This window comes from Phasianus colchicus, chromosome 1 (genome assembly GCF_987193195.1).
Source record: "Phasianus colchicus chromosome 1, bPhaCol1.hap1.1, whole genome shotgun sequence".
Lineage (NCBI taxonomy): Eukaryota > Metazoa > Chordata > Aves > Galliformes > Phasianidae > Phasianus > Phasianus colchicus.
In genome coordinates, this window is record NC_143436.1 from 46,464,128 (window position 1) to 46,489,142 (window position 25,015).

The following is a 25,015-nucleotide window of genomic DNA, read 5'->3' on the forward strand; positions in this document are numbered from 1 at the left end:
ATGAAGACCTGGAGCTGTGAAGGAGCCCCTGGGGGATCCTCTCTGCTGGACCTCCTGCATCAGTGTTCCCTGCAGGTTCCTGCAGACTGGCAGGCAGTGGCACCATCTTCTGATTCCCTTGGCTGCCATCTTCAATGCAGTGCCAGCAAAATAGGAAACCCAGCTTTCCCGCAGAGGTGGGAAGGGTCTCACTGTCCCAGTGGCATGAAGATGTCCAGTGCTGGGGGAGGAGGGCAGTGGCCATCAGTGGAGAGAGGGAAAAGCAGCAGCCAAGCAGTCCCACTTACCCCAGCTCCCAGGCACCTTGCCTGTGGAGGAGCGGGTTGATGTCCCTCCTCTCACTGCATTTGGCTGTCTGCAGGAAGAGATCTTGAGGCAGCAACGTGATCCTTACTGGAGGGTTCATGCTGCAGATTTGCTGGATGGCCAGGTGGCTTTTCCTGCACGGCTGTCCTGTCAGAAGCTAGGGCACAGGAAAGGATGCTGGGGCCAGCTTGCCATTGGACCCTGCTTGACACATCTCTAATGGCATCTTCTGCAGCTCTGTGGCCCATTTCATCCAGCAGAGTATCATGTCCTCTGTAGGAAGAGACAGGAGAGGCCACAGTGCTGTCCCACCGGCTGCTTTGGCCTACGGGCTGGCAGTCGGCCTGGCAGTCGGCCTGGCAATTTCAGAGTCTCCCAAACTCCCTGTGGACCTGAAAGCACACACAGAGTCCTGACTGCATTATTCCTAAGTTATTTTTAAAGATGCATTTGTGACAATTAGCATTTGTTGCTTTTGTATATGCAATTAGGTATTTCTGGTGTCATGCATAGACTTAGCCTCTCTGAAAGGAGCAGAAGGTAATCCCTGAAGAGACGATGCAGCATAAGCTTCCATTTCCCCATTCAGTCTAGAGTGAGCAAACATTTTAGGTTCTATCAGTGTTTGTGGTCTGCAGTTAAAAAAGCTAAGACAGATACAGGTTAGTCGAGTTCCTCTGCAGAGTGATTTATTACATACACACAGGCCAGGGGCTGAGCACTGCAGTAATTCGTCTGACCCACAGAATAAGTACTTTCCAACATTAGCATTGACCCAGACGAATTACACAGAGATGCCTGCATAATTATGCCTCTTTGAAAGGCCTTTCAGTAAACATACGTGTATGTATAAAGTGCCTTTCATTTAAAGAACACAAAGTGTTTTGGGTCTTATTCCACTCCATTTACTCTAAGGCCCTATTACCCTTCTGTGGAAGGGAAAATACACTGGGCTTCAGCCTCAGGGAAACCACAGATGTTTGTACCCTGCAAAATATGTTTTTGGGTGCCTACACTAACATTTGTGGAGGTAATCACTAAATGAGTTAGCATGGGGCCACAAGCTTGGCTATAAATACATGCACAAATTTCACGTTTCCTGGAGCAGGAACTGCTATTTTTTTGTGTACAGCACCTGACACAATGAAGTCTTGACCTGGTTAAGGTTCCTGTGCTGTCCTGCAGAGAAATAGTAAATAAAATTGTAATAATGAAGTTTTCTTCATTCCTTCTGCACTATGTTATTTCTGAGGTGTTTTTGCTTAGTGAGTCTAATTAACAAACTTCTGGAGCTGATACTAAAGGAAAAGGATTTGGAAGAGTACATATTTTTGCCACTTATGAATCCTGTCTATTTTAAAACAGATCACACATTTCTTGAAATTTTCTAAGAAACAAAACCGTGTTTTTTTACAATAGTAATGAATTCTGTGCAGTGCAAAAGGTCATATAAAAAGCAGCAGGAGGACAGGATGTTGGGATAAAACGCGGAGCAGATTTACTTCCTAAATTAACGTTTTTTTCCTCTGTTTTTCCCACTCTCCCTGGGACTTTGTGGAATAACAGCGTCTTGTGCTAGACAAAGGAAATGAAAGAGCATTAAGTACAGGTATACTGCAAACATGGTAGGCCAAATACTGGGACATTTCTTAAGAAAACCAACAAAAGAGCTCAACAAGGAACGCAGATTTAAGTGGAAACATGCAATTCAGCTTATCGACAGCTTTACATTTTATTCATTGCCAAGAGTCATATGTATTGGGAAGACATTAAGTAGACAAGTATGTGTAAAAGCTGTCAAATATAATCAACAAGTATGAACTCACTGCATTTATGAGAAACTCATGTACATTTATCCATGTAAGTATGAAGTAGGGTTATTATACCTGGCTACATATTTCATGATCCTGAAGAGACCAGAATGACTTCACAACCTTACTGCAGTGTCATCACAGTGTTGGGACCCCTGCTGAACTTAAATTTGTCTGGTGTATGTGCCTGAAAATGAAAGCTCTGATAACGCTGCAATCCAACGGATGAATGAAAAGTTGGTTTAATAAATATAAGGCTCACAAATTTAATCATCTGATATGTTTGGAAAAAGTTCTAATTATAGGCAAGTGCAGCTCATGATTTGTTTGTATAAGACATTTGATTCATTGAGAGAAACCTGTGGCAAAGCACAAAGTGTCACTTTGAATACCTCAGTAAGTTTACAAGAAAGGCACTTATATTTGTTGTTTTGTATTACTGGCTGGGCCTTTCTGCCTATTCCAAGGTCTCAAGAGGACTCTGCTCTCAGGTGTCCCAGCCAGCAGGGGTAAGGGAATACCCTGACAGCAAGTCTTCTTGTCCCCATCCTATCCTCTTAATGAATGGCAGTGGTGGGAGTGAGTTGTCTTACTGGCCATTGGAACCTTCTGGGCAATGCAGGAGGGGACCAGCACCACTCCTTGCCTTTCCCTGTCTTCCTCCATGCTGAGGAGATGTATAAAACAAACTCTTGACATCTCTGCCCATTTTTCTCTTTTAGCCTCTCGTTGAAGCTTATTGCGTGGGAACTACATAGGACTCTGTTTTTAATTTCTTGCCTTGCTGTCACACTTGCTGGGCACACCCATTCATCCTCAGGTTCCTGTGGGAAAAAAAGGAGGATTATGTTACCTGTTTTCTATTTCAGGCAGAGTTTCAGAGTCCCATCCTGTTCCTAGTCCCCAGGATCCTGCAGCGCTCTGCAAGGATAATCTCTTGCAGAAGGGGAAATGCAGAGAAGGCTCCGATAGCAGCAGCACTCTTTCCTTCCATCTCTCTATGTCTCTCTGCCTGCATCCTCTCAAATTTCATTTGCAGAAAGGAAAAAAAGATAAGGTTTGACCTGTTTTCCTTTTCAACAGGAACTGGAAGATTACCAAGAAAGCTGGGAAGATGTAAAAAGAATAAATATAATTAAGAAAAAAAAAAGAGAAAGAGCTGCAAGATAGAGAACTATGCAGCTAACAAGAATGAAAAAGAGAGAAGAGGAGGAAAGTACAGAAAAGAAATCACAGTCTCAAGTATCTGAGTAGATGAAGCCTCCACTGCCATGTGCATTTCCTGGACTGGCATATCTGTGCAAAAGCATTTTGTGTTCAGAAACACTAATTTCACACAGGACCTCCTGAAAGCATCACAAAACCAAAGCTAGAGAAAGCCTCTCTGTGAAATGTGCTGGAATAGCTATCTCCAAGTTATGATTTAGGAGACAGGGAGAAAAAGTCAGCAGTAGTAGACTACAATGTTTCCACATTGTACCTCCTAATGGGATAACTTAAAATTTAGAAGATCTATGAGCTGTGCATACAAGTCACCTCCTCCTTTGCTTTTTCTTTATCATCTTCCTTCCAACCTTCCTCTTAGTCCTTTGGGTCAAAAGGGCACAACTTCCTGTCTGCCTCCTAAACCCTCTGTCTCTTTTATTCTGAAACAGGAATGAGTTGCAGATGAATTTTATTTTGCAGATAGCTGAACATGAAAATATTTGTAATAAATAGGAACAGAATTTGAGTGCTTTTATAAAGGAGAAAAAATGTAAGCAAAGCGATTCCCTCAGAATACTTGGAAAAAAAGAAACAGATGTGAAAAAAAGATCTAAATGTGAATATAAAATAAAATCCAGACCTTTAAAAGCCATTTTATTTTTTGCAAAGAAAGCCAGACTCATTGATATACCCTGATATATCCTCAAAATATGGAAAACACGTATTTGAAAAAGGGAAAAATAAAGGGAAAATACAGCACCATAGGTCTGAGAAGATCAGAGAAAAGGACTAATAGAACTGCAAAAGCCAAATAAATGCTAATACAGCTTGAAAAGAACAACTAAAATAATTCTAGCTGGCAAAATAAGATATCTGCATCATAGCTAAAAAAAAGGCAAAGATGGCACTTTGTAAGATGCTCTATTATCTTCCACAAGATTTGCCATGCTAAGTTCTGACGATAATGAGGCCATAGTATAAATTTTCTTCAGCTGATTATCATGTTACTTAAAAGGATGTTTGTTTGTTTTTTATAAGTCAGAGATGAAGGCCTCTTTGAGGTTTTCAGATATTAACACCACATACACCTCACCTAAGTATGTAGGTTTCTTCCAGGCTGAAAGTTTTAGGAAAATGCACAGCTGATCTGCTGAGCATAAAATTTCCTCTAATGAGATCTATAAAGTAATCAGTTTAATGTGGATAACACAAACTGTTCTGTTCTTGCTGTTTTGAGGAAGAGCATAATAAAAGCCACACCTGAAAACCCACATAGAGAAAAACATGTGATTAGAGGCCTCATGATGAGCACTTAACACAAACACCTCCAATTTTTATTCCCACTAGCAAATTAATCTTCATGCTCAGTGAACTTTGATGTTCAACATGTAGTCTCACTCAAAAAATCCCGAATATGTATCTGGATAAAACCTGTTAGTTGCTATCTGATTTTTTTTCTTCTTCCCAATTGTAAGACTTATAAGAGGTTGTGCAGTTAGAGATTCTAATTCTTCAATGCATTTGGCTTATAACACATGAGATGTCAACTGCCAAAATATTGGAATGAAAATGTGGCAGCAGCTTTGATTTTTTTTAGCAGTGATTTCACTGGCGTCCTTGACAAAAAAAAAAGGCTGAGTCCTTTGGTTGGGACATCACTGCAAGGTCTTGATGAAACTACTTCAGCAACAATGACAGCCCAAAGCAGCCACTTCTAAACTTTCTTCAGTTCGCACCTTGAACATCATCAAATTTCAACAACTCCTAATGTTGGCAGCAGAGGCATACTGTTATCTTACATAATAATAGCACAATCAGTACACAGCAGTGTTGTACGTAATCGTTCATGTTAGTGAACAGAGTTTCTATTGTCTCTCTAAGGCCACAAGCAGCTATATTGGAATGTGTAACTCCTGCTTTGGGATATTAATATAAGATGTAAGTTACCAGATCTAGCTGAACACATTTTTAAATCCTTTGATTATTCTTTTACCTTTCTCTTCTCTCTTTTCCTTTTGCGTTATAGCCTTTTTGAGCAGACCTATTTCATGCTACACACAAGAAAACTGGAGATATTAAATGCCCTTTTCATCTTTGGTATTTTCTCTTCTATATCTTGGAAGAATCCCATCTTCCTCTCAAAGACAGATACCTCTTTAAGTATAAGTCTTGCAAGAAGTCACTCAACTAGCATATAACTTATGGAGCAGTAGTGTAAGGATATCTTACCACCACGAGATCGACTTCCCCTCCCCACTCTTCTAAGCAGTGTGATTGGAAAGGTTAGCATATAACCACAGAAGCCCTAACTTAGTCTCCCAGGACTCTTTCTATTCCTGATGTATGTACAAATACCTATTTTCAGGCAGATGACCTTTTCCCACAGACCCAAGAAGACTGACAATACAGTAATTTCCAAATCTCTGCAAAATAATAGATCCTCTTGAAAGTAAGAACTATTTTCCCCATTCAGAAAATACCTTGAAATAGCTAAATTCTCCACTCCTGAAGCAGAGGACCATTACCAATAACTGCTCATCAGTTCCTGGCACTGTTCCTATGAGACTCACAACATCTCACTTCTTTCTTTCACCTGACTCAGAGATTACGCAGAATTCTGAAGAGAGGTGATGGGGAAAAAAAAGCATTTTGGAAAAGAGACACATACTCTGTTTTGGTTGAGCTCTATGGAAATTAAGGAGTTTTGTAAGCAGAAAAACTCATTTAAAAAGACTGAAAAGCTACAATTCCAGTTCTGTTTTGTGCACAGGGGTCTCCAAATGGGCAAAACCTGCACTTACCTTAAGACAAGCTGGCAAAGCTGTACAGAAGCAAGACAGAGGTTATTTTTCCTGGGAGAAAGACAGGCATCATAGAAGTTACTGTTTCCTCTACTATACTACACATCCTCATGGGCATCTGTTTCTAGATTATTAAATTAATCTTCAGCCTGTTACTAATTTTTGTTTCTTCACAAACATAAACTCCCTTGACAGCTGTTCTGCTCAACTGAGGAGACTGTCAGACCCCAAAGGAAGGTTTTTGCATGTGGAAAAGAAATAGAAGTGGAGACTCTGGAACCTGCAACGGTAGATGCAGCCCTGCTCTAAATATGACTTATGGTCATGATTTAGTGATGTGACCCGTGAGTGTGTGGAGTGTATCAGGCTACAATAATTGGGGAAGTACGAGGAAGAGGAAGGAAACATTTTCAGCATCATGGTAAATGTCCAACTTGGCTTGCTCCCACAGGAGACCCAAGAAATGATTCTAGCTTTACTGCTTTCAGAATTAGACAGAGCACTCATCTTTTTGATGTGTCTTTCCCCCAGTAAAATCCTCATAGAAACAAACATGAGGATTTTTAAAAAAATCTTTTCAAATTGAAAAGCAGTTTTAATTTCTGGGATTGAGAAATAATCAAATAAAACCAGCTGCCTACTCATAACTCCACTAGTACTAACGTAAGTTTGAGAGCACAAAGGTTTGTACTTGTCCTAGAGGAAGCAACGAGTTTACAGCCTTCAGTGTGTAGGTAATGGGGGAAGCTAGTTCAGAGAGCCCCTGGCCTCAGCACTGTCAGTCTGGCTGTGCAACAAGAGAACCCTCTGGAGATTAGAGCAAGCTGTTCACTAAACTACTTATTTCTCTATTTTGGTTTTTTTTTTTTCTATAAAACTCAGCTGAGACTTTTTTATCTAATAGAGTTAATCAGAAGGGTAACTGATAAATTAGAGTAAAATACACATTTCTTTTGTTTTCAATGAATTTTCACCTTGTTTTTAACAAACACTGTTCTTGTTAAAATCAGTAGCACATGTAATTTTACACAGATGTTTTCAAGAAAGGAAGACTCTTGCAACCTCCGGGGGAAGGTATCAAACAGTCTGCACTGCTTTTGAGATTAACCCAGGGAGTATAACAGAGTTATCTACATCTTCTGAAATAAGGTCTCATGATGCTCCAATAAACAAACCAAGATTATTTAGAGAACCAGAAAGACCAAAGAAGAGAGAGATGAGGAAGAAGAAACAAAAAAGCCTGTTCGATAATCTGTGTTATTCTGGATAATATAACTGGATAATGTAACAGCCCAGTCTTTCCTTGTAGCCTCTTGTGTGTGTTGAGCAAGGAGAGAATTTATGTTTCTGTGGTGCTGTGCAAAAAAAGCCCTAAGTTCTTGTAGAAAAGAAGAGCTAGTGAAGGCTTCACATTGCCTTACATATTGACTGAGTGACTGACTTTTCTGGTTCTTACTAAATGCAAACTACAACTGACTCTAATCTCAGGATTTTTAAAGTTCATAACAGCTCACTATGTGGAATCATGGGGGTCCGTGGCTTATTTAGTCCAGTAATGCATCCTCCTGATCTAGCATTGTCTTCTTTCCAAGAGCTGATATTCATGGAATATTCACGGATCTTAGTGTTGGACTTTCAAGATAATTTCTGTCAATTTGGCTGAAATAGGAAAGCTGAATTATTAAGGAGAAATGGCAGGCATTTCCATGCAAACTTGTTAAAACCTATGAATCAACAGAGAGATATTCAAGTCATCAACTTATGGTGTATGATCACAAAACCTTATTTCTTTAAGAAAATGTACCAAAGTTATTTCTCTCTTTTGGGGATTGGAAAGTCAGTATTTTCTTCTGTAAAACCAATAAGAGTCTGAAATTTTTCATAATAAGACCAGTGAAATTTCTGAGTACTACCAATGAGTTCAGCACAAGTCTGTTCATTTAGACATAAGGGAGCTCAAGCAGAACAGGAACTGGAGTCAATTCCATTAACCACAGAAGCAGAATTCTCTAACACAATCATAATTGATTGTCACATGCAAAAGTATAGTTCCCACTACTATCTGTGATCTTGTCATTTGCTTGGAAAACTATCACCCTAATAATTACAGTATCATTATATTATATTAACATGCAGATTTTTTTGTGACCATTCACTGCTGCATACTAACCTTGCACTAAATTATTTGTAATCACATAGTTTTTATAGAAATAAAGGTCAAGCAAGAACTTTATAATGTAAACAAATAAATGCAATTAAATATAATAAAGGATAAATTAATATATACTTAACCAGTTTGATAATCAGTAAAGGCACAATTTTTAAATAAATAATTTCGTTGACCACACCCCTATTTTGCTCTTCATACTATTAACTTCCTATAGTCTAAACATTGCCCTTTATTCTATTTATCTGTTCTATTTGTCATGAAAGATAAAGAAATCAGTGAAATATGTATTATCAGAAAAGGTGAAGAGGAAATTAAAAAGCTGGTAACTATAAGAAACTTTTAACTCAGCAGATCTCATCCATGCAGAGGAATAAATTTTGCCGTACTCTGTTTTTCTAAAGATAATTTTTAAAACATCTGCTTCCTATTTGCTATTTCAATAAATTGTCTGAAACATCTACAAAAGACTCTGTCTTTTTACATTATTTGAATTTGACATCCCTGTGGATCATTTATTATTTTACATACTTAACTTCATTTGAAATGAATAATCAGTCATAGCCGACAAGATTACAGAATAATTCTCTTCAGTGCTGACCACCATCATGCCTTGATGCTACTGCAGGAGAAGGACTGCTAAATGATCTAAACAAGAAGCATACACATGTATACATATGCATTTATATGCATGTAGGGTTATAAAACAGGCTTTTGATATACTTTTCCTTGGTATAACACAGTGCTGAAAGCCTACCCTGACTGCTCAGGAATATGTTCCATTAACATTAACTAAGCTTTTAAAGTCTTAATCCTTTTCTTGTTGTTGTAAGTATTGACTTTTTTAGAATGAATTAAGGCACTGGAACTCAGATCAAAGGCCCTTACTAATTTTCTTATTTATTACTGGGAGTCAAGAAATCTATCCTGTACAATTCTCACAAGGATGCAGACAGAGTCTGGCCAGACAGGCAAGTGAGAAGTGGGAGCTAATGAATATTGCTCTGGTGTCAGACAGGTAAAGTACTCCCCCCTTCCTGTTAATTCAATATGAACAATGAAGAGAAAAACCCAACCCACCCTTGTCTTGTTTGACTTAGACATGAACCCTTGATAAGGCTCTGGAAAACAAGAAAGTTTGTAGTAGATTTTAGCTACCTTTGGCTGAGTAACTCATATGTCATAAAAATATGAAAATAGTGGTGTACTTCTGCAACCAGTATAGACTCAGCTTGATATGCTGTAGATAACAGAAAAGGACTGAGATAAAGAATAATACAACATTCTTACTTGAATATTACATACTTTACACTTCTCTACAGAAAGGATATCCCAGCAGGAAGGAGAAAGGTGGAGCACAATCCCTGTAGCATTTCTTGTCCTGCATTGTACAAAACTTTGTAGGGACACAGGAAGAGGATACGGAAGTCTACAGGAAAACGGAGAAAAGTTCAAACGTAAACAGCATCCAAAAAATTTACCAACGGTGTAAAAATGTTTAAAGCCACTTACATTATAGTTCACTATACATCCTCATGTATATGTATTTTTGCAATTTCTTAATAAGATCTTAACATGAATTATACAAGCTATATTCTGTGGACTAAAGTTAAGTGACAATCTGTTTGGGAGGGCATTCTTCTTGTAGCAGAATAAGCAAGTGTTGGACTAAGAAATTTATACTGCAATCTCTATGAGACTTTGAAGAAACTTGGTATTAAAACAAGATCATCCTAAAGACCACTTGCACAATAGATGCTCAATTGAAATCTCCTGAAGTCAAAGGAAACTTGCTGTAACCTCAACACCTTTTGAACATGGATGGGAAGCCTTCAGCAAAGCCTAAGAATGTGCTTAAATCTATTATTGCATGCAGCTGGAGTGTGCATGAGAGCAGTCTGGAGCAGCCATGCTTCACCAGATGATGCAAATGGTGGGCTACAGCCACGTTAGCCATCCTTGTAATATCATTGCTCAAATTTGTTTTTGTCTTTAGCACAAAAATGAGAGCCCATGGTTATCTCTTCAGGGTTTGTCTAAGAAGGGTGGACTTAGACTTGTGTTTATGTCTGGATATCAGAAGTCTACTGCTTGTGTCAAAAAAGGTTTTAATGTAGATGTGGCATCTGTTGATAGCAGCCAGACAACTGCACATGACAAAAAGACAGGACAATATTTATATAACTCTAGTCTTTGCTGCATATTGGTAGTCTTCTTAGAATGGCATTTATCACTAGTACGTGGTAAAGGGGGAGCATACAGGGAAATGCACATCAGATTTTCAACGTACTTTTTGTGTATACTTAAGGTACAGGCACGAGAGCTGTCCTGAACTAATACATAGCAAACTGGTATAAGAAAGATTCATGGACTGGGAATTTTTGGAATAAAATCCCACCATAGACATCTTTCCAACCCTGTTCCCTGCTTGGTTTTGCCCAGCAAGAAGACAGCTGCTATGGCACACTTCACCAACACAGATCAGGTGCACCAAAACAGTGTATTAAATGCATTCTGAGCAAGCTGTTGTACATATGATCTACAATCAGATTATTCTAAGTAAACAATGTATCAGCTTATGATTAATCAGTATTTTGGGGTGGGGAGGAGGAGGTGAATAAGTGTAGGTAAGGGCAAGTTAGGTTGGGTAGGGTTATAGAAATTCCAGGGAAGCTAAGTTAGGGTAGGAAAGGTTATATGACCTGTCTTGTCAATGCATCTGTAGTGAGCTGGGGTCACGTGTCCTGGGGATGTCTCCAGGTGGCTGAGGGGAGCTCTGGAAGCTGTCATCCATTGTCCTGATTTGATAACATTTTTACATGTGATTTGCCATAATAAGCAAGGAGGACCCAACTGTTAGAAAGTATGCAAACTAAGATATAAGCAAGGGTATGAGTAACTTGACCTCTGCAGAACAGCAGAGAAAATTCTGCTGGTTTCTTAAGACGTCGTTTACATTTCCCAAAAACATGAAGGCTTGTTTGTATGCTAATCATCACATGCTATTATGGTCCCCGTGTTTTTGCCAAAGGTGGCACTTTCTCTTTTCCTTGACAACTTCTGGTCATAGCTTAGGTCCTTGACATCAGCATGAGGCTGCATGTGGTTGGGCATAGATAAGGTGAATGGAGGTGCTTGGAGGTGAGTGGAGTGACAGAAGCATTGCTACAGCCTTATCCGACCTGCACTGCACTTGTTTTCAACCACAGCATGACTACCAGACCTACACCCCATCCTGTTCTCCATTCTTGCATGATTTCCCCCTTCTTCTTGAACCATACTCCACAACATTAGACAAGGAAGTCCATATTTTAGCTGTACTGAAGGAAAAATATGAAGCTAAGGGGTATATGTGTCTCCTACCTTGAAGGACCTCTTTGGGAAGCTGCACAAGCTGGGAAGGCTTCCTATGGTCCCTGTGCGAGAAGCAGGGATATGTGAGCACCTCCAGACTACCCATGGCAGGAACCTAACTACATTCTTTTAATTGTTTTTCTATCCTTTACTGCACATCAAGAAAAATGAGTGTACAGGCACATGTAGGGTAAAAGTATTAAGAAATATTCATTTTTTAAGTTGTTTTATGTAATGTGACTTTGAAAAAATTTCACTTGCTTGCAAGCAATATTATGCTTATGCAAATGGAAATCACATCCCGTAAGAAAAACATAATGTATATCCTTCATGGTCTGTACCAGTGTCTGGCTAGGGGGTAATTTTGGCTGTAAAAACTCGAAGATATTTGGAAGATTTATTTGCTTTTCTAAAGCATCCTTTCTATGAGTTTTATAATTGTGACTATTGAGTATGAGAACAGGGAAGGCTTTAAAAAAATGTTGATTACTTTATTAGAAAATGCACGTTACCAAGATCATGGATAATTAAGTTTGTAACTACAAACATGACAATACAATCATTGGAACATCATCATCAAACACACAGTAATCACAAGAGAAACAAACATTGTCACCTAACTGAACACTGTTAAGAAGAAATGTCTCCCCAGGCATGGGCCATACAAGGAAACACAAAAGTTTATAAGGTCACATGTTGAAGACAAAATCTGCACATTATTTGCCATCTAAAACTTTCAGAATTAGTGTGGGCTGAACAGAAGCAGCAGTGAGTCGTGTTCCTCTGGATCAAAAACATTCAAGAACAGTAAAAGCTGTTTAATTATATTCAGGTGCTATGGTGATACTGGGCAGCAGCAATACCTTGGTGAAGTTATATTTAGAGATTAAGTTAGAGTAAAGTAGACAGATGGAAGACAGAAGGAAAAGAGGGATAAAATACAACTAAACTTATAGCTCAGACCTTTAATTAATTAGCCTGGGAAAAAACCTGCAGTAGAACATATTGAAAGGTTTAAGAGACACACAGTGACCTCTCAATTAGTTAATCTTTGCAGCCGGATTTGACCATGGGGATATCCAGGGATTCGTGGAATCTTCTTTCCCTGTTTTCAGGGACTGCTGACTTAGGTGCCACAGGCTCCTGCAACACACCACGGCATGACATTCCTGAAATGACAAAAAATCATAGATAATTACACTGCACACAGGAGGTAATTCCATATAAATCTTTCACTAAGAAGGCAAACCTAATGAAATAGCAGATGTAAGTGATGCTTTTAATCTAAACATGTTGGGTCATGTGCTTTCTTCCACAGCAACACATAGGGAACAACACAAAACATTCAGGGAAGAAAAAATGTGCCAGAGGAAAAGGAATGTAAAAGCAGTAATTTCCCCAAACACTCCTTCCTGATCCAGCACCACAGCCTTATTGGGCTGGGTAGAGAACAGGACGAACACCTCAGGGTCTCAAAACGTCATTCTCTAATGACTGAAGGCAGACTTCTAATTGCAGCCCAGCAGAACTGCTCATTCACTGCCTCTGCCACGAGGGACTGGAAGGTGCTCCCAGAGGAAACAGAAGTCCCCAGGGACTCCTTGGTTGAGGTCTGCACAGGATACTTGCTTCATTGTGTGAAGAACTATTTAGCCTGTCTCCAGCCTCTGACAGGAAACTTTTTAGGTTGAAACTTGCAGAATTTGCTCCAGAAAATGTGGCACGAGATTTTCAACCATTTGATGCTGACATGCAATTGTTTTTTTTCCCACTAATCAGATCCAATTTCTAACAGCACGCACAGTTTTGTCATTGTCTACTGTTTAACCTTTTTCTAAAGCTCGCAGTTTTACTTAAGACAGCTCAGCAAAGCCCTGGAAGAAAGAACACTCAAAGGGGAACAATGTACAGTCCATTCTTTTGAGTTTCCAAGGGCTTACAGTCAGCATGACACCCTGGAGGTAGCGCTGTACAGTACTGCAGACGGTGCTCTGCTTGCCAGCGAAACTGTCTGCGAGATGAGATAAAACCGAGGACCTGGCCACTCTGTGAGCAGAATGGATCCTCTGGGACTTTTTGCAGTAATGAAGTTGTTGGCTCTGAAGCCTGTGTTTGTCCAGCTACGGGGAAGTGTGAAAGAGGAAAGCCAAACCTGCAGGAAGAACGTTCATCAGTACCGATGCAACATTTGTAAGGCATTTAAGCAGAGTGTTGTGAAGGGCAATCCAAAATCCTACACAAATTAGGCTGCTGTTACAACTCAGGTGATCCATTTCTGTGTACTCGCTTTCCAAAATCCCCTGGGAATCCCCTTGAAACCGGGCAGGTGGCTCCTCAAACCAGAACTACGAGGAAATAATCAAGAACAGACACTACTGATTCTGCCTCACAACTTGTGGTGTTATCAGAAACACAGATATAAATCCAAAACCTCTTCACCACAGAGTCTGCAATCTGGAAAAAAACACAAAGGATTTAGAGCAGGCAGTATAACATATATATGTGCATTGAATACACTTGCAGTTAAATTAGTAAATGAAATGACCATTATTTACATCTCCTTTCAGCTTCATTTTTGATAATCACACACAATTATAAACACGGATGTACTTTTAAAGAAAAAGGTGCACTGCAAAGTGACCTTGTAATTATTTAGATTAAACTAATGTGAGCTCAAGACTGAACGAATTTACACTAAAGCCTTGACCAGCACAGACATGAACCTCAGCCTGAAGAGCTTAGATGGAGCTCTGCAGAGCAGCAAATCTGCCTTTATTTTTTTCTTTCTTTGCTTTAGATAGGTTAATTATAGAAGCACATGAGATTTGTGAACAGTGTAAAAATACAGCAGAAATGACCTGAAAGGACAGAAAAAGCCTGGTTTCTTAATTGATGTAATCTAATGAAAATGAGGCAGAATTGCAGTCACTACGCTTAGGAATGCTTTGGAGCACATTTTTTTTCTGCAAAAAGCCAGCTTTATAAACATGGGCTCCTTCATAGATTGTACAATTGCAGGATGAACAGACCACAGAGACAACTTTGGGTCCACATGTTTGTTCAGGGTTGATCTGAACCCATCAAATCAGTACCCTGAGCCGTGGTGCTGTGCCTCCCCAGAGGAAGAAGAGCTATCTCCAGCCACTCCTCACTCCTTCTGAGTGTGACAGCTGTTGTGACCAACTTTGAGCAACAAACAACAGTTGTGATGTTAAACCCAAAAATCTTCACAGCTTGAGGACGGGATTCAGGCTTTAGAACTGACAGTTGTAATATGTGCTGATGGGTGGGCATAGGCAGAGACAAGTTGACTGGAGTCCCTTCCGAACACATAACTAGCATTTTTATGACTACATCAACCAACAGGTTTCCTGAATGGAACTGCTTTTGTAAAAGAAAAGAGCTCCTACACAGTACAAACCTGCAATTTTCTTTATTCATCATCTTGTATTCTTGCATCAGCCAATCCTGAAGGACAGCCATAAGTCTGCATTAATTGAACTACGCAGGTATCACGGATGAGAGAATTTTAATAGCAACTCTGTAACAAACACAGTATTTTTATCAAGTACATAGATGCAGCTTCAAAAAAATATTTTCCAGATGACATCCATATTACAAGAATCAGTAGCCAAAAAGTTCACTTCTTCTTCCACCTTCAGCAGAGCTTTCTGATTTCTTCATGTTTCCAACACATGCCGGTGGCTTCTTTCAGTTGAACAGCATCTTCACTTTCCTCACCATCCCCCGGGTGGTACGAAGCTCTCATATGGTGCCTGCCCAGTCCTGAGCATGGCAGCTTCATTTAGGTCTCAGCTTTTCTACATGGACAAAGAGGGATGAGTGCTGCAGACAGATTCCTAGGGCTCACAGTAAATAAAAAGAACGTGTTTATCTGTTTGCTTTCTTTTTAGGGACATAACATTATTTCTGTAAAAGAGAAGAAGTCACTGACTTGGTTTGAAAATGTAAAACTGGCTTTGAGAGTTTATTCTCTCGGACCTCCACACCGCCGGTACTGGCCAAAGCAACTTTGAAATGTCTCTGCTTCTTCTCTGATTCACAATATCAATGAAGGATGAATGCAGAAGATGAAAGTAGGTACTCCCAGCTGTTGGTCCAACATTGAGTTATTGGTGACATAAAAGCCTTTCTGTCTGCCCTGCTGATGGAAACCAGGTCTTCAGTTGCACTCCCCAAAGGAAAGTTGATTCCTGCACCCTGATGACTTCAACACCTAATGCAACGACTTAGTCCATTGCATGTTCTAATCTAGTAATGTGCTGCCTGAAGTTAAATGTTTTAATGTTTCTTTATTTGGGAAACACAAAGCATGCAGATTCAACATCTGTAATCTAAGATTCAGAGTGACATCTAAAAGGGCATTATTTAAAAAAAATGATAAAGCAACATCATTTGGTGTGCTGGCAGGATGTTATGATTGGTCCCCCATGACATGTTAGAAGACAAGAAGGGAGAACCCAACCAACTTCCCTAGACCCCGTTTGCTCTCTGCCAGCTGTTGGCGTGCTGTTGACTCATAACTAGTGATCAACAGTGGCAATCCTTGTAGTTTCATCAGAACATGGAGCATACTTTTGTTCCCAGTGACACTGTCAGTAACATCCCTACAGAGCAGTAAAAAATCAGCATAGCTTCTGTGTTGTTTCATGTTAAGAACGTTTTGAGCTGTGATTAGTGTTTGAACGATAAATGGTGTAACTGTTAAAGAACAGTGTGGTACTTATTGATGGTAACACATTCTGTATTTAGTAGCATCACTGCACTTTGCACTCGGCAGTCAGAAAGCGTGTCCCTCATTTGGAGAATTTTCAAATAAATTTAGAAACAGTATAATCATAGAATCAATGAATCTTCTAAGTTTGGAAAAGAGCACTAACATCATCCAGCCCAACCATCAGCCCATCCCCACCATGCCCACTAACCATGTCCCCAGTGCCACGTCTATGCTGGTCTTGACCCCTCCAGGGACAGTGACACCACCACCTCCATGGGGTGCCTATTCCAATGCCTGAACCTTCCCGGATGCAACTTGAGGCCATTCCCTTTTGTTCTATCACTGTTATGTGGGAGAAAAGGCTGACCGCCACCTCACCACAACCTTCTTTCAGTGTTGTTGAGGGCAATAAACTCTCCCCTGAGCCTCCTCTTCTCCAGCCCAAACTAGTTCCCCAGTTCACTCAGCTGCTCCCCATCAGACTTGTGCCCCAGCCACCTCACAGCTGTGTCGCCCTTCCCTGGACGCACTCCAGGGCCTCCTTGTCTTTCTCGCAGTGAGGGACCCAGAACTGAATGCAGTATTCAATAACGCAGATACACGAGATAGAAGAGAAGCCATATAAAGATATAAACGCCCTGGGGAACGCGTTCATTCTAACGAATCCAAACACACAGTTGAGAACCGAGGTCTGAAAGTCACCGGTCAAAACTTAAATCCCGCTCAGTTCCTTTCTGCTGGTCTGTGCTATCTGAAGCGGGAACGCTCTGCTCAAACTCGATGATTTGAGCAGCCCTTCACTTTTAGCGCGCACTTTTCCTCGATTTTGCGCCACATCGTTCTGCTGCCTTCTGTACTTCAGTACCAATTTGAGGTCCACCCCGGGGACATCCCGCACGGCCCCCGAGCTCCGCATCCCGACACCGCGGTGCCACCTGCGGGGCCGCTCCGGGGCCGCCCCCCGCCGCCGGGCCGGGCCGAGGCTCCTCCCCGGGGGTGTAGCACAGGAAGAGGTGGAGGTCGGGGGAGCTCCTCGTGAGTGCTCGGAGTTCCCGTTAGCGCCGTGCTATGTGTGTGTCTTATGTTACAGCCATGCCGCACATCAGTGGCCAGAGCGAGGGGAGAGGGGAGGAAAAGCCTGTTTACACAGACTGCAAACCGCCTGGGGAATAATGCAGGAAAGGAAGTGAGCCGGCTCTCTGTCTGACTGCTCCGACTTCCTGCTCACACAGACACACACACACACACACACACACCCCGACCGAAAAGAAAAAAAAAAAAAAAGAAAGAAAAAAAAAACGGGGAAAAAAATCAGGATCTCATTACAACAGCAACAGAGCGTTTGCAGAAGGCTGTCAGCATGGGAAAGCGGGGGGTTTTACCCGGCTCCCTCTGAACACCGCGAGGCAGCGGGAGGGACCCGCACGCTCTGGGTAGGTACAGCGCCGCAGCGCCGGGACAACAACTGCAAAGTTTCGGGGGTCTGCGGGGAGCGCGCGGCTCCGGGCGGGGGGGCGGGAGGGGGCGGCGAGGAGCCCCGCGCGGATCGGGCTGCTGCCCCCGGGGTTCGGGCGCTGTGAGTGAGGGGAGCGGGGAGCGCCGCCTCGGGGGCTCCGCGGAGCCGAGGGCTGTCCCGGGGGTAGGCGAGCCCCGAGCTCCCCGCAGCTCATCGCGTCCCCCCGGCCTCACGGCTCGGCTCCCCCAGGCAGCGTCGCGCTGGCGGCGGCGGGGCGGTGTCACGGCGGATATGGGGCGCCGGAGGGGTCCCCCGGAGCCGCCGTGAGGGCGAAGGAGGCCGGAGGGGGGGTTGGGGGGGAATGGCTGCAGAGGGAACTGCACGAGGGGCTTTAAAAAAAAAAAAAAAAAAAAAAAAAAGTGTCGGGAGAGTTTCTGGCTCGTCTGGAAACAGCAAGACTAATTGCCATGCGCTTCCGGTTTGAAACTGGCAGCAGACAACATCTTGAAAATGAGTCACTGCTGCTCACAAAGAAACTCTGTGGTTTTCTCCCTCTCAGGTTTATGTATTTGCTCTTTTTACAGTTTCCTTTGTAGTCCTCTGCGTTCTGCCGGCCCTCCCCCTCCCGCTCTGTCCCGAGACCCCTTGGCCGCCGTCGGTAGTTTCCACCACCAGCCTAAAAACGCTGCTAATGTTTGTGAGGAGAAAGAGAGAGAGAGAGAGAGAGAGAAAGGGAGAGAAAGTGGAGAGTTGTTTTTGGATCTGGCTGTGCTGAAGGTTAGAGGGACTCTGATGCTGCAGGGGGAAAAAGTTCCCTGAATTTTCCACTGGCTGCAGGAAGAGAGCCCATTTAGTCATGGCTAAGTAATGTCTGCACACACACCAACTAATCTCATTAGGAGTTTCCGTTCCCTAACACAGGAGGGTTTTGTGAAGCCCTGACAGCCCTTCTAGCGTTGCAGTTGAAAGGGAGACAAGTTACATCTTTATTTACTCAGGGGCGCAGTGCTGAGACGAGTATGCACGGTGCAGCGTCTTTTCAGTCGTGGGGACTTGAAAAGTCAGTGGTTGCGTCCCATTTCAAGCAGAAGGTCGTGGTTCGTGTTGTATTTTGCTCTTACAGACTTTTCGCTTAGTTTGGATTGGATGCGACGCAGTAAATGCTTGCAGAAGGTGTAGTGCAAGAAGTGGGGTCCGTGCAACGCAGCTCAAGGCAGACGCACTCTGCATCCGTGACAGTCAGTGTGGTTGTGCCGTGAAAAGACACTCCTGTGCCCAGGTGCTGAGGCTGTGAGCACGTCTGAACTGTGCATTCAGTCCTATAAGATCACCCTATCGGCACTTTGCACGTTGCATTGTCAGGCGATACTTATTTTGTACACATCGCTTTTGAGTCGGTGCTTTGTGTAATTACTTTGTGGTCATTTATTTCCATGGTAGTTATGAAAAAGTGCCTGTGTTCAGAATTAGAAAGGTTTTTGCTATGTCCCAGTGATGTTCAGTTTTAGCTTTTTGGGGGGGTGGGGAATGGTCTGGAGCAAACAGAAAATGGAGTCTTGCTTGTAAGTGTTTTTTTTTTTCCTTAATGTCCAAAAAATGGGACTAAAATTGCAAGTAATAGGAAATAACACTTAACTACTTAATTGAATTATCATGTGATACCATTAAACCTAGCAAGTGTTGTGCGAAGAAGCCATAGCTGGATGGAGAACTAATTGCTGTGCACCACGTGTTTACCTTTGAGGATCTTCAGTGTTTCCTGTACTTTCTGTATCCAAGCTGCACAAAACATTTCTTCATTAATGTTGCTGTACGGAGCAGTTCTATTAGTAGATTGGTGACACAGCCTTCAGACTTGGATGCCATGTTTCATGGTTAAGCAGGGAAAAAATTAAAAAGAATACGTGAAACAGAAAACGCCTAAACTCTTCCAGGTGAATGTAGTCATCGGGTAGTGAGGGCTGTCTTCTGTTTTTGGAGTTTTATTTCTTCTGTAAGGTTTTACAGAGAGAGAGAGGGGAGCATTAATAGGCAGAATATTAAAAGTAATTGTGGGATACGTGATGGAGCAGTCAGCTGACAGCACCAAGGCTTTTAGTGAAGAGGCTTTGCATCTGCCTCTGTGATAGGCACATTTATTGTCCACTGTTGTGTTAAGTGTTGGTGGGATTTCAGTGTGCCATCTGCTGAATCAGTGCGGATGAACCACGCACATTTGTCCGGATAGATAGGAAATTTATGTAGTGTAGATATACAGTATTCACTCAGCATATGTTCTGTTCAGAAGAGGAAAAAATCCCAATATCCAATAGAGCACGATGGTTTTTGACACAAATAATGCAAATGCCATAGAGGTTTTTCACTATAAGTATGATTTTGTTCTTTCCCTGATCTAATTTATGAAATCTATCATGTGTGAAAGGGTTACATGCTACTGGCTAAGGGGTGAGATACTGTCATAATTGCTTATATCTCAGTTTTCTCATCACCTCTGTGAGTTGTTCCTAAGAATAAAAAATAAAAAATAACAGGCCTTTATCCTTTTAGATTTAACCAACTCTTATATGCAGCAGCTAAAACAAGTGCAGGGGGAAAAACTCAGCACAGCTTTCCTTGTAACTGTGTTTACAAAACACAACGCACACGGATGCTTTCATATGTAGAAATAAAATTTCGCCTTTATCCATGATCAATTCTCACCGCTTACTGGTGTCCCTATTACTTAATATTTTGTTAAGCTTAAATCATGAAAACAAATCAAGTGTCTCACTCTGAAGGCTGAAGAATTCCCCTTTGCTTTGTTCTAGATCTGATGGTCTAAACTTCACTTTCTTGTAACGTTGTTCTTGGGACAACTTCAGGGTGTGTTACGGTTAAGGTATTCCTATAGCAAAGTATTACTGATGGAGTGACAGTATAACAGAAGCTGAAACCTGCTTTCATTTAAAAATCTGTTCCGGAGGATTTGTTGCAGAAGGGAGGTCTCCTGGCAGGTTCACCAAGGTGCATTGGAGTTCAAGGTTTGCCCTGCGGGTCACACTCTTACACGTACTTATGGACACAGGGTTTCTGCAGCTGCATAACAAACGTGAATTTTAGCTTTAGGAGTGCAATTACATGACATTGTGTTGCTTCAGCAAATCAAAGGAAAGAAGTAATGTTGAAATGAAAAGACGTTCGGCCACTGAAGATTGGAGAGGGTGGGATGGGACTGAGAGAACCAAAGTCTGGCTGTTTGTGATGCGTGTATACGGTGCACCATGGTGACCTCGTGCAAAGTTTGTATGTTCGTGTAGTTGCAGTTATCTCTGTTTGGTGGCTCCAGTGTGCAGTGCGTCCAAAGGCAGCTTTCTGCATCCCTCGTAGAGCTGTGACTCTGATTACAGGACGGGACACTGATTATAGGATGTGTTGAGCCCGGGCCGGTTTCAAAGGGTGCTGTTGGTTTTGAGCTGCTGTCTTTGTAACCACACCCAATGGTTCCTGCAGAGGCTGTCACTTCTGGGCCTTTGGAAGCCATCCTGTGCTGTACGTGCGAGGGGTGATTCGTCATGACTCTCTCCTCCGTGCTGTCCGCAAAAGGGAATCTTGCAGCCTTGAATCATGAGACAGATGTTTACTTGGTGTGCGGCTTCTGAAGTGAATCAACTGATATTCTGGAAGCTGTTGAGAGCTCTTGAAAGACCGAATGTATCTGTTCTCGTGTTGAAGTGTTTTGTTGAGTAAGGAATGATTAAAGAGTTAGTCATGATTTTCAGGAGAATGTCAAGGTGTGGGTACAGGAAGGCCAGCTCACTGCTCTGCAAGGCGCTCGGCCACGTGTCTGCAGACAAAGCAGATGGAGCACCGAGTGCTCCCCATCTCTGTGATCCGTGCAAAGAAGGTGCACCGTTGTCTTTACACCTTTTGTAAGCTGCTTGTGGATTTATATATCAGCATTCAGACCACAGTTCAGGTTCTGAGGGGTTTGCTTTTAAGAGTGGATTTTAACCCGCAAGCTTTTGGAGGGAGAGTTGCTGCCTTTCTAATAGCAAGAGCTAAACAAAATTCCTGCTGTAAGCATTGGCACGGAAATATATTGATACGAAAATATCACATGCCAGTTAATTCAGCACTGATTGGTAACTGTACAGGCATTCTGCATGTTTAATTTTACATGGGTACTGTGGTGATTTTTGCAATACCAAAAAGTGCTCTGGAACTGCCGGTGTGTCTGATCAATGTAATTCATGGTCAGTATCTCACAGGTTACTGAATAGCTAAATATTCAGGTCATTATTTTAAGTTGTATTATGCTTATGAACACTGCACCAAATTCTGCCATGCCGTTAGCAGATACAGCTCCACTGAAACTTTTCTTTTTCTCTTCTCTGGCGTTACGGTTAGCAGCACCACCTCTGCCTTTGCCCTGCTGCAACCGTTGTGGTGGTTTGGGGATCCATAGTTGTCTTTGAGCAGTGGTGTGGAGCAGCCTGTAGCAATGCCTTGGTGCCTGCATTCTGCCCCTCCTCTGGGAGGAGTCCGCTGATGCCTACATGCATGAACTGCATGTTGGAAACTGCTCACCTGCAGTGATCACACCTATGAACTTCCAAGATGAATGTCTATAAACCATGTAAAGAAAGTTCCTAAACTCTGCCACATTCTCTTCCTGCATGTGGGGAGTTAGATATAGCTTACACCCTTCAGGAGAAATAATTCTGTAGGAAGCCACAAGCTGTGTTTTGGTTCTTTAAAGCACTTAGATTTGTCTTTATTTTTGAGTGTGTCAGTGCTTCTGTGAATGCATGTTGCAATCATTGATATGCATTGCTAGACTGGGCCTTGAGTGTCACCAGGGCATTAGTGTGTGGCTCCTGCTAGCTTTGTGCCATTTGCCTGCTCTGAGCAAGTCCTCCTGCTCTGTCATAGCATTGCTTTAAATTTGGCAGTGTCTGTATTGAGCATGCAAACGATGCTGCCTGTTCTGTGAGATTTCTCCCAGATTCATTTCAGAATCATTTAAGTCATGCCTGAGTCTCTGCTTGCCAATTTACTCTGCTGTCATTGAAGACTGAAAATGTAGCTTGGATAATCTTACACTGATTACTACACACTTTAACATGTTTGCAAACAACACTTAGTTTCTTCAGCTTTAAGGGATACTTTTTATATTTTAAATCTTGTGGATCCTAACTGGATCAATGGTGTGGGATGCAATTTTTCCTCTTCTCATTCTCTCCCTTTTTTAACTGCCTTTAAATTATATAGTGAATCATTTGATTGTAATTTTTTTTATTATTATTATTCTTTCCAGTCATTCCAAATTGGTAAGGGCTTTCTAAGCACTAACCTAAATATTAAATTCTGGTAGTGTGATTTTACCAGATGGGTCTTCCTCCAAAAATGCTGGTGAAGCAGGAAAGAAATCTGTGTAAAATAACACTTCTGCAGTTGTACCAATAAGAATAGACTTGTATTATAGAACTCATGGAATCATAGAATGGCCTGGGTTGAAAAGGACCACAATGATCATCGAGTTTCAACTGCCCTGCTATGTGCAGGGTCGCCAACCAGCAGACCAGGCTGCCCAGAGCCACATCCAGCCTGGCCTTGAGTGCCTCCAGGGATGGGGCATCCACAACCTCCATGGACAACCTGTTCCAGTGCTTCAACACATGTAAAGAACTCATTTAAAGAATCGAGATATCTACAGTTGAATGTCCTCCTGTATGTTTCCCACTCTCATCTTGCAAAACAGTTTACAGCTCATCTGGAAAATGTTTCTATTACACTCTAATGTGGTGACAGCTCCTCTTCACTGTCTCTGTCTCCCTCTTTGTCTTTTTTTTTTTTTTTTTTTTGGAGCAAATTGAGCAGATACATTTTACTGTAAGCTTTTTGGGAAGGATGTTAATGAGAGTTATTGTTGTAAATGCCTATCTTGTGGTAACGTTGAGTGGCCTCTGTTGTATCAAGACATGGTACAGCATAAACAAAAAGTTTAGAGGCTCGAGCACGACTATTATCTCTTCTCAGCAATTTACGGTAATTCACGAGGAGAAATAATCTTTAAAAAGCACTTTAAGAGCAGATTCCTATTGGCGCTGTTAGCAATATCTGGAGAAAGTTGACTATGTTCAGAGCATTTCTTTTGTGATATGCTAATATGGCTGAGATGGGAATTGGGATTAACATGGAGATACAGGCCCCATGAGGCCTGGTGACTCTTAGTGGGCTTGGTGCAGCCAGCATGTGGTTTGGTGCACTCTGCTGGTGTCATGTGGGGCTGGTGCAGGCAGTGTGTCTGTCCTGCCCTCCTTGCCCCCAGCAGTGCTTCCATTTGGAGGCTCTCCGGTGCACATACTTCCACCAAAGGGTATCAAAGCTGGAGTGGTTCCTGCTCTTTCCTGGGAGTGGGATGCATTAAGACAGGTTGTGCAGTCTGGTCCAAGTTGAGGAGAGGGGATATAATCTTTATTTAAAAGTAGACTCTCATCCTGGAATCAGTGTGCAGGTCAAAATTGTGGCTGTTGTTGGTTCTCCAGAGAAGCAGAGACACAAACAGCCCAGTTGGTTTATTGATGTCATTTCTAAACACATAAACACAGGCAGTCTAGACTGTTCTTATGAAGTTTGCTGTAGTAATTGAAATACTCTCTTGTTTCCATCTCTCCTTCATAGCTTGCTGCAGCCATGGCAGTTAGTTCAGATAGACAGGACATGGACAGTACAGGAGGCCAGCAGCCAAATCTTCTCTTGGCTGACATCTCATGTATTCTCAGGTACATTCTGTTGGGTATTCCAGTGGCTGATGGGTGATGATAGGGGAAGTGTGTGGGTGTGACCTTCAAGTTCTTGCTGGTGTTCTAGACAAGTGAGTAATCTTAGAAGCTAAAATAGTCTTTCAATTGGGTTTCAGTTTAGCTTAGTGCATGGTAAATATGCATAACAGACTTTGATTAGCACTGAGAAGGGAGGAGAATACCAGATTATTGAGATTTCGACATGTAAGAGAAATTCTTAATTTGTGTTTTCATGATGAGACCTTCAGAATTAATATCACTTAAAGCGAAAAATAATAAGCCTTTATTTGCAACTAGTTGCTCATTAGTTATGTCTAAGGAACTTGCACAGTGGCTCATGCTCCATGAACTGTTAAAATAATGCTATTTGGTGAAATGTCTGTATATGCAC

At 41.9% G+C, this 25,015-nt stretch overlaps 2 protein-coding genes across 2 annotated transcripts in view; both read left to right on the forward strand.

Annotated features, from left to right (window-relative positions):
* The window catches only part of LOC116233484 (uncharacterized), a 29,601-nt gene extending 25,725 nt beyond the window's left edge, over positions 1-3,876 (forward strand). The window contains exon 5 of the mRNA XM_090140089.1: positions 3,201-3,876. The gene's annotated coding sequence lies outside the window, so the exon portion shown is untranslated. The remainder of the gene's footprint in view (positions 1-3,200) is intronic.
* Positions 3,877-17,382: 13,506 nt separating this feature from the next.
* The window catches only part of ELK3 (ETS transcription factor ELK3), a 33,242-nt gene continuing 25,609 nt past the window's right edge, over positions 17,383-25,015 (forward strand). The window contains exon 1 of the mRNA XM_031600428.2: positions 17,383-17,816. The gene's annotated coding sequence lies outside the window, so the exon portion shown is untranslated. The remainder of the gene's footprint in view (positions 17,817-25,015) is intronic.